This window comes from Pinus tabuliformis, chromosome 6 (genome assembly GCF_031772625.1).
Source record: "Pinus tabuliformis cultivar Carrire ecotype Pingquan chromosome 6, CPIR1, whole genome shotgun sequence".
In the NCBI taxonomy this organism is placed as follows: domain Eukaryota; kingdom Viridiplantae; phylum Streptophyta; class Pinopsida; order Pinales; family Pinaceae; genus Pinus; species Pinus tabuliformis.
Window position 1 is genome coordinate 1,678,077,093 of NC_142292.1, and position 8,680 is coordinate 1,678,085,772.

An 8,680-nucleotide genomic window follows, 5' to 3' on the forward strand; every position below is an offset into this window, starting at 1 on the left:
CTTTTGTTTATAACTTATGTTGTTGATGCATAATATGTTTATGAAATATCTATCTAATGATGCACGATTCTAGTGAATAATTGTTAGATACTTTACACAAGCATGTTTATGTAATTCCGTGAAGGCTTTGATGAATTATCTAAGGTTTATTAATAACACAATATTATCTATGCGGGCCCTAATCTAGAATTGTTCTCTAATACACGTAAGTAGATAACCAAATTGTTAAGGGTCCAAAAAGACTAATTGTGGACCTTCGCAGAGGTCTGAAGGCTGTTTTAGTAGAGTTGCAGTACCAAGACCTATGGGCTTATCGATTTATGTGAAGGAAGATCTCAGGTGCTAAAATATATCACACTCGTCTCTAGATGGAGAAACTTGGTTCTTGCATCCCCGCATACTTCTTCAAGTGAGAGTGGAACCTGCTCTATGTTGATTTTTGCTAAAAGGGACAGTAGTGTATGGATTTGTTGGTTGGCGCAACTAGCTCTGAACCTAGGTCAGGACCCCCTATGCCAACAATCTACCAAAAAGAGTTGAAGGTATAAAAACAAAGTATAGAGCTTGGTATCAATATATTACAACAAGGCTTTAAGTCACATTCATTGAATTACAATTTCCCCATATGTGAGCAAAAATATGTTTATTTTCTTTTATGGATTTTTGCCACAATTTTTTGAAATGTAATTTTGTAATTAAAAATTATGAAGAATGTAAATATATGTGGCAGCTTAAAATCCACATGTGGAATATCAAAAGTCACAAGAAAGTCTAAATGACATACGGGAGCTCAAGAGTCACATGGGAGGTGAAAGTTCAACTCATTGGTTATATATGGACCCTCATGCCTCGAGCAAAGGGGACTTTTAGCCTTGACTTCTCTTACTAGCGTAGGAGAGAGAGATCATTCTTTTGAGAAGTTGTGGCTTCACGTTCCACTATTGGAGCAAGTGAGATGACATTGGAATTGTGTATTTTGGCATTTCCACTTAATCATTCGAAGCTCTCTAGAATCAAACAATCTTCTGATGTATGTATCGAAAGCATTGTAAGACTTTTCTTCTAATGGTTTTGGTATATGATTTTGTTTACATGTATTAAGGAGAATTATCTACATTATTATATTTAGTACATATTCGTATTGAAATTGCATGTACTATTTTCTTTTCATGATCTTGGTTATTTAAAAACTACTTTTGAAATGTATCATTGATTCTTTACATCTATGTGTATCTTTATTAGATTAATCCTACCACTGTTCTTCTAAAGGCTCAGTCTATTTACTCTTTTCATAGAATCACCTTGTATTCATTATAATTGTTTATCTCACAAAATTATAATTTCTTGCTTGCTTCAAAAGTAATAATAATTATCTCTTATGTTGTTATTTGTTGCCAAGGCATATCTTTAAGTTCACCATAGTGGCATTCGGGTATTCTTACCAAATGAGACTTCCACACCACATGATGTAGAGTTTAATTGGGACTTTATAATAGGGATATCCTCTTCGTGTTGTTGGATTTTGAGAATCATCAATACTATTGGTGCTAGAAGGAGGGAAACCTATGTATGGTTGCTCATTCATCACATTCACACCCTAAATATTTGCATCAAGGAAAACATTGTCTGAGTCCAACTCCATCACATGTACCTGAGAAAGAAGAATCATCACTTCATAGTCTAGAATGTGCATATGAGGTTACTTATGATAAACTCTGAGAGTTATATCCTATCACTCGTGAGTTCGCAAAAAAACTTGGGTTACATCCTGGAACATCATTCCTCCATCACAAATGACCAAATAGAGAAACTACCTATGAAAATATATTGGTTTCAATAGTTCAAGAGTTGTTGACAAATTCTCTAGATGACATAGTTGATTTGGTTGAAAAAGATATCAACCAAAGGAACATCATACCACCTAACCTTCAAAATGTGGAGGGAGACAAGGAGAACATATATATTTTGGATAGTGAAGAATTGAATGGTAACAAGAATATTAACGGTGAAGAGGCGAAGTCTTCAGAATCATATACTAGGGAGGATAACATCTATATTTTGGATAGTGAAGGAATGAATAGTAACAAGAATATTAACAGTGAAGAGGAGTCTTCAGAATTAGATACTAACAAGGAGGAGAATAATGAGAACATGACAGAATATCAATTGGATTGGATGGTCCAATGGTCTCTTTCTCTTTTAAGTGCACTAAATCAATTACCTAAACACCTAGAGGATATTTTAACAAAGTATGAACCTGATAAGATGACGAAGGATGAAGACCATATCGAAAACTTATATATGCACTTAAGAATGTTAGATGTCCCTTTTAATGATGTTGCCTACAAATTATTTCCCTACACTCTTGAAGGCAGAGCATCAATGTGGTATACCAACCTTCCATGTAATTTAATGCATAATTAGAGAGAGCTTACGAATATTTTATTGGATAAATTCATCAATGACAAAACTCCTGCCAGCTATTGAAGGAACTCAATAATCTCAAGGTGGGGACCAAGGAAAAAGTGAAAAACTTTAATCAGAAATTCACTTGCATCTTGAGACATTCCCCACAGACATGCATCCACATGATTCCATCACTAAGTACTATCACTCTTCTACGTTACCAACAAACACACTCATGTTTGTGAAAAGAGTTGCAAAAGACACATTGGCTAAAAAATTTGTGGAAGATATTGCTGTCGAAAAGGACATGAGATCAATTGGAGTTATCACTGGCTAGGAAGACTCTAAAGATACTATAAAGAAGTGCCAAGCCTCTTCTAGTAAAATGAATGAAAATTATTCATTTGATATCGATATCTTGAATAATCCCTTAAAGAAAATGACCAATTAAGTGTTTGAATTGAAAGGAAAATCCAATGAGGCAATAACTAGTAACAAGTCCTTTAATCCATTTTTCAAAAATAACACCAACCAATTGACTAAATTTGAATAGAGTTATAGCATGGTATTCATTATGGAAGATTATGGAATGATAAATTATTGTACGTTTCATTAGGAACCTTATTCTAAAAATACATACGCATCATGGAGGCACAATATGATTGTTATGACCACCAATGTTTTGGAAGGCCAAGCTACAAAAAAAACAACCTGAGTAATCGAAGGAGGCGAATGAAGCACCCCTAACAAAGGATGATGTGAGAGTTAATCAATATTTTATTTTGATCTAATTATGAATAATGATGAAGAAGGTACCTGGGAAGCCATAGTCAGTGAAGTTCCTCCAAAATAACAACCTAAGACATATAATATTAGGAGCAAAGGGACAACCACTAATACAGAAGTGGATAAGAAAAGAAATACATTCCTAAGGAAGATTTAACCTCCCAATAATTGATCTTAAATTTTGTATTCTAAAGCTTGAAGTGTTCAACTTTCCAAATTAACACTTCTAGGAACAGTACAAGTAATTCCATTACACCTGAAGTGTAAGATAATGCCTCCCAACCAACCACTATAACAAAACCTACCAAGGAAGAAGATATAACATGTGATATCAAGTATAATATCATTGAAGGTATGAAAAAATATCACATTAACATATCCATCTATGAGCTAGTTAAACTGATAGGCCGGTGAGAATTGAGCATCAAAACTTTTATATCAATGCCTCTGTCAAATAAAATAGCCCTTGCTTCTAAAACTTCATCCGATAAGTCTATAACTATCCTTGAATCTATTGTTAATTTTGTTAACATAAACTCAAGATAGTCTTCTCCTAATTTTCTATTAACGTTTGAAATTTTCAACTATAACATCCATAATTGCCTTTTCAATTTTGGGGCATCTATGAATATAATGCCTTTATTTATCACTAATAAAATTAATGCAATATGGGAAAATACATATGCCATAATCATATAACTTGATATATCACATGTACAAGTAATTGGTAAACTCAATAATGTTATAATTTTGTTATATTATGATCATAGAGTTCATCAATACATTGATATCATTATTGTGGACATTCCAGAGGCTTATGGTTTACTACTCAGTAGGGATTGGTTGAGTAAGCGAAAATGCTACTTTTCTACATAATGGTCCTACTTATGGCTACCTTATAAGGGGAAGAACAATTAGATTCGAGTTGATAGTGATCCTTTAATGAAGTATACCATAATAGAGTTAGAAGCACATAATGACCCTATTAGCGTAGCACAAGAAATTTTTGGAAACTATTTTCTTTAGCTTGATTTTGGACACAACCATCCCAAGTACCATCAGACATCCATTTGGAATTCCTTCCTAGTGCCACAACTGGTGATAATGACATATGTACCATATTTTTCAATACTCTTAGTTCAAAGAATAAACAGGTTGTTAATGACCTTTGGACATTGTATTTTGATGGATCTAAGACGCAAGATGGAGCTGGAGTGGGTCACATCTTTATGGATCCAAATAAAAACAAATATTTCATCTTTTTCCATTTATAATATAAGTGTATTAATAATGTTGCAGAATACGAAGCACTTATACTTGGGTTAAAGAAGGTCATTGATCTTAAGGTAGAGGATTTGAAAGTGATAGGTGATTTAGAAAACATCACATGATAGATATGGAATGCCATCCACTATATATCACCCAATATGATAAATTATCAACAAGAGGTATGGATACTTCTTTTATTTTTCAAATCTTTTGATATCAAATTTGTATCTAGGATTAACAATGTAATTGCAGACACTTTAGCAAATGAAACTGCTAGAATTACTCTGATTAGAGATATATTTTCTATTGAAATTATTCATAAGCCCTTTATACCAGATAATGTCACTAATTTGCATGTGTTCAATGGTGATATATAGATCCTTGAATTCATGGAAAATGATGCTATATTTAAACATGTGGCTATCGATGAAGACATACATGATAAAACATTGCAATAAGTAGCTAAAGTATGCAAAGGAAACCTGATGCCGAAAGGAGTGGTCTCATTAGAAAATCTCTTTGATCTACAAAATTTCTTCAAAGGACCACCAAACACAAAGATCCAAAGCTTGAAAAATAGTAATTTGATTCAAATTATAAATAAAATCACTTTAAATGAAAAGAAGAACTGACATAATGCCTTGATGAATGATTTTTTGGCGAATTGTGTGACCCCTAAACCTTTCTTTGGGACGTTCCATGACTTCCTTGTATACGTAAAAGATACAATCCTACCTCCTATATAATCTCTACGTCCCACTCTACAATTGTCTCAAGAATCCAGGAGTCAACCTTGTACTACCATTCAAAATAGAATTTATACTCTCGTCAAGCTAGAGGAAGAAAGGGAGAAAACCAAGCAAAAATTTTCATTCCATCAAAAGCGTATTAATTTTTGGTTCGACAATAAATTCATAGGGAATAAAGAAATCAGTGTCAAATACCTAATTCTCAAATGGGGTAAATCTCATGAGGACAAAGGAAAGAAAATCAAGTTCCAAGCCTTGTGGATCAGTCCATTATTCCTTCATCAAAAGCCTCAGCCACACACATATCCTCTATAATCCCTTTATGGGAATATTGATTTCCTTCTCGTAAATGGCCAAGGATTGAAACAATACTTCCAATAGCAGCCTTGAGTTGTGATTCTTGTTTGTACATATGACTTTACTTTCTTTCTTGTGTTGTTTCCCATTTCATGTCATGTTCTGTCTCTTTCCTTTCTTTACACATGTTTTTTTAAGATCATTGTATATAAATAAAATCTTGTGTGAAAAGTATCTCATTTGGTTTTAAGGTAATGTGGATTTTTTATAAAGTACATTGTGATGACTGGAAATGCTTGGCTAACTCTTGATCTCCTTGTTTGTTTGGGCCTAAATATATTTAAAATTCGATGATGTCTAGATGGAAAATACGACTCATTCTAAATAGAAATATTTAACATATTTATGATGCTTGTATCCATTATAGGATCTTCATTCCTTGAATTGACATATTTATTGATCGGTTTATAACATGTCAACTCATTCTAGTAGAGAAGGGAAAGGAAAAAATGTAAGAGAACAAATTAATTTCAAAGGTTTATATAAGAGTCTCTGTAAAACAATGAACATCCTCTCTTTCTCATAAAATAAGTCAAGACCCATCTTCTGCCTTGGAAAAATAAACTCCCATAAAATGACAATGTTCACAACATAATAAAATAAATAATTGGTGAAAGCTACATAGAGAGGTGAAGCAAGAAACTTCAGCAGGGTACCGAATATGCTTGCTAGAAATGAAGCAATTCTTGTGATTCCTTGAAGTGACTCTGCTAGGGTACTCAACATGCCTACTGGTAGTGGAGAAACACTAAATATGGTACTAAAACTATGAACATCTTAAACTCACAAACCCGTATGATCCTTCTCCCTAGTTGAAACAATTAAAGTTTGACTAGTTTTATGAAGCGTATTAACCCAACAAGAGGAATAGGAGAGATTGCATCTATAATCAGGATAAGTAAAGATGCTAGGGTGATCTATAGGATGAATCAACACTTCTTGAAGGATAGAATTTAAGTGTAAATTTAGATCTAAATGGAGAATCTGAGGTTCTTCCATTGAATCGCCAAGTGTTGTAGCTACTAGAACACCCTCTAAAATTTTGAATTTACTTAAATTTTGGAGCCCCCTAATGATCATCTCTCCCTTTTATTTCAATTCATCCAAGTCATTTCATGCTCAGTCAAGTTTTGATAAATGTTCAATCCTATTCCAAAAAGACCCTAAGTGTTAGTAATTCTTTCTCTCATAAACCTAGGAAAATTTTCCTTCATGGCACACTTATCTTCCACAGGTCTAGTGCACTTTCAAAACACAAGCTAGCACACTTTCTAGAAGCAACTCCAATGCATCTATAAAAACTAGTTGATCCCCTTACTCCTAGAATATGTGTTGGGCACACTTCCTCAATTACGGTCTAGCACACTTTCTAGTAACAGTTGGCACTCCTTGTCACCAATTTTTGTGCCTCTGTGCACTTATAACTTCCACCCTAGTCACATTGTTTTAGTTCTTTGATGTTGCCCTTTGACATTCCTATGACTGTTCATACTCCTGTCATGAGATTGATTTTATATGTGTGTAATGATGTTCAATTCTGACTTATGTATCCTCTTGATTTCTCTTTTGTTCGACTGATCCCACACTTAGTTGATTTTTGGTTACCCCTTGTGCTAGCTCTAAACACATAGGCATATTTATCTAAGAATCAACACATTTCACTCTCCTAGTTAGTGGACTCATCAAACCCTTGTCTCCTAAGGTTGCACCATGCACCCATCACAAGGCCATTCTCTCACCTTGGTGCATAGTTCACTTCTAGAGCCCAGTCCCTGCCCCCTTGCTCCTTGAACCTTTGCCATGTGCCCAACTTAGCCTTGAATAATGAATAACACACTTTAAGTGGGAAATCATGCCAACCCTTAGCCCTTGAAAATGCACCATTCACCCAACCTATGAAATCTCTCTTAGTAGTAATGCATGCTGCACTATTATTTCCTAGGCCTCTAACCTACCTCTAGACCTTGCACCTTGCACTAAGGCTAGACTCCCTTCTAACATTAGTTCATTGTGCACCTTGAGTAAAAAATGTGGTCAACCTTGCTTCCATATTGTGCACTTGTGCACAAAACTAGTGCTTTTGACCCCCATAGCTAATATTCTGCATAAATAAATAAGGTCAGATAGGTGTTTTATGGGACTGATTGTGTTCTTTTCCATGAATGAATTTCAGTTTCTATGTATTGAAGATTTGAAGCCTATAAATTTATCATCTCACATCGACAGTATGTCTCTAGTTATATAAAAGGACCAACAAGAGAGGCAACTGCAAGAAGTTATGAAGGTGTTTTGGACAATCCGAAAGCCAAAGTATCAATCCTGGTAGACGCAAGATGCTTCATAAAAAAGTCCACCACCTTGACATGGTAAATGATAATTAAAGATTTCATCAAGAGTGCTTCCTAAAATATCTAGAGGATGGAAAGTGCATATTAATGTTAAAATTTCTAGATTCTACAAGGTTGTTATCTAATATCCATTTTTACTATATGCAGAGGTAATTAGGTAGATATTGAAACATATTGATCCTAAAAGCATGATCCCCATAAGTGAAAGTGGACAATAGCTTGGCACATACTAGCTCCATGATCTTCATTCATATTAAAAGCTTCCAAAGCTAGAGGAATACATGAACTCAAAATTCTATGTTGCTTTCTCTCTATAATATTCTACAATGGGCATTCTCAAGACATGGTGGCAAGAGTCAAGCAAGTTTTGACAGAAGCCCAACAAGATTTACAAAATTAATTCACTAAAGAATGTATATTAATATTTGATGGTTATGTGTTGCAGGATGTATGGGTATGAAAATACAAAATTCTTTGAGAGATATGGGTCTATATGGTCTACCCAAGAGCTAATAAGGGAAATATTTTCAATTGGTATGACCTGATAGCCCAAAAATTGTAGCAGAATGTTACAAATGCAAAAGAATTCTTGCAAGGCAAGTACCCTGAGTTTTACATGCAACCTCTTTATTATATGGGATCTGTGCCAAGAATGAATTTTCAGGTCTGGAATGAAAGTGCACCAATCAAAAACATAATGTCCACACCTACTATAAGATGTTGTCAGAAGTTAGCTACGGGGGGATGTAAGCAAAAATAAATGAG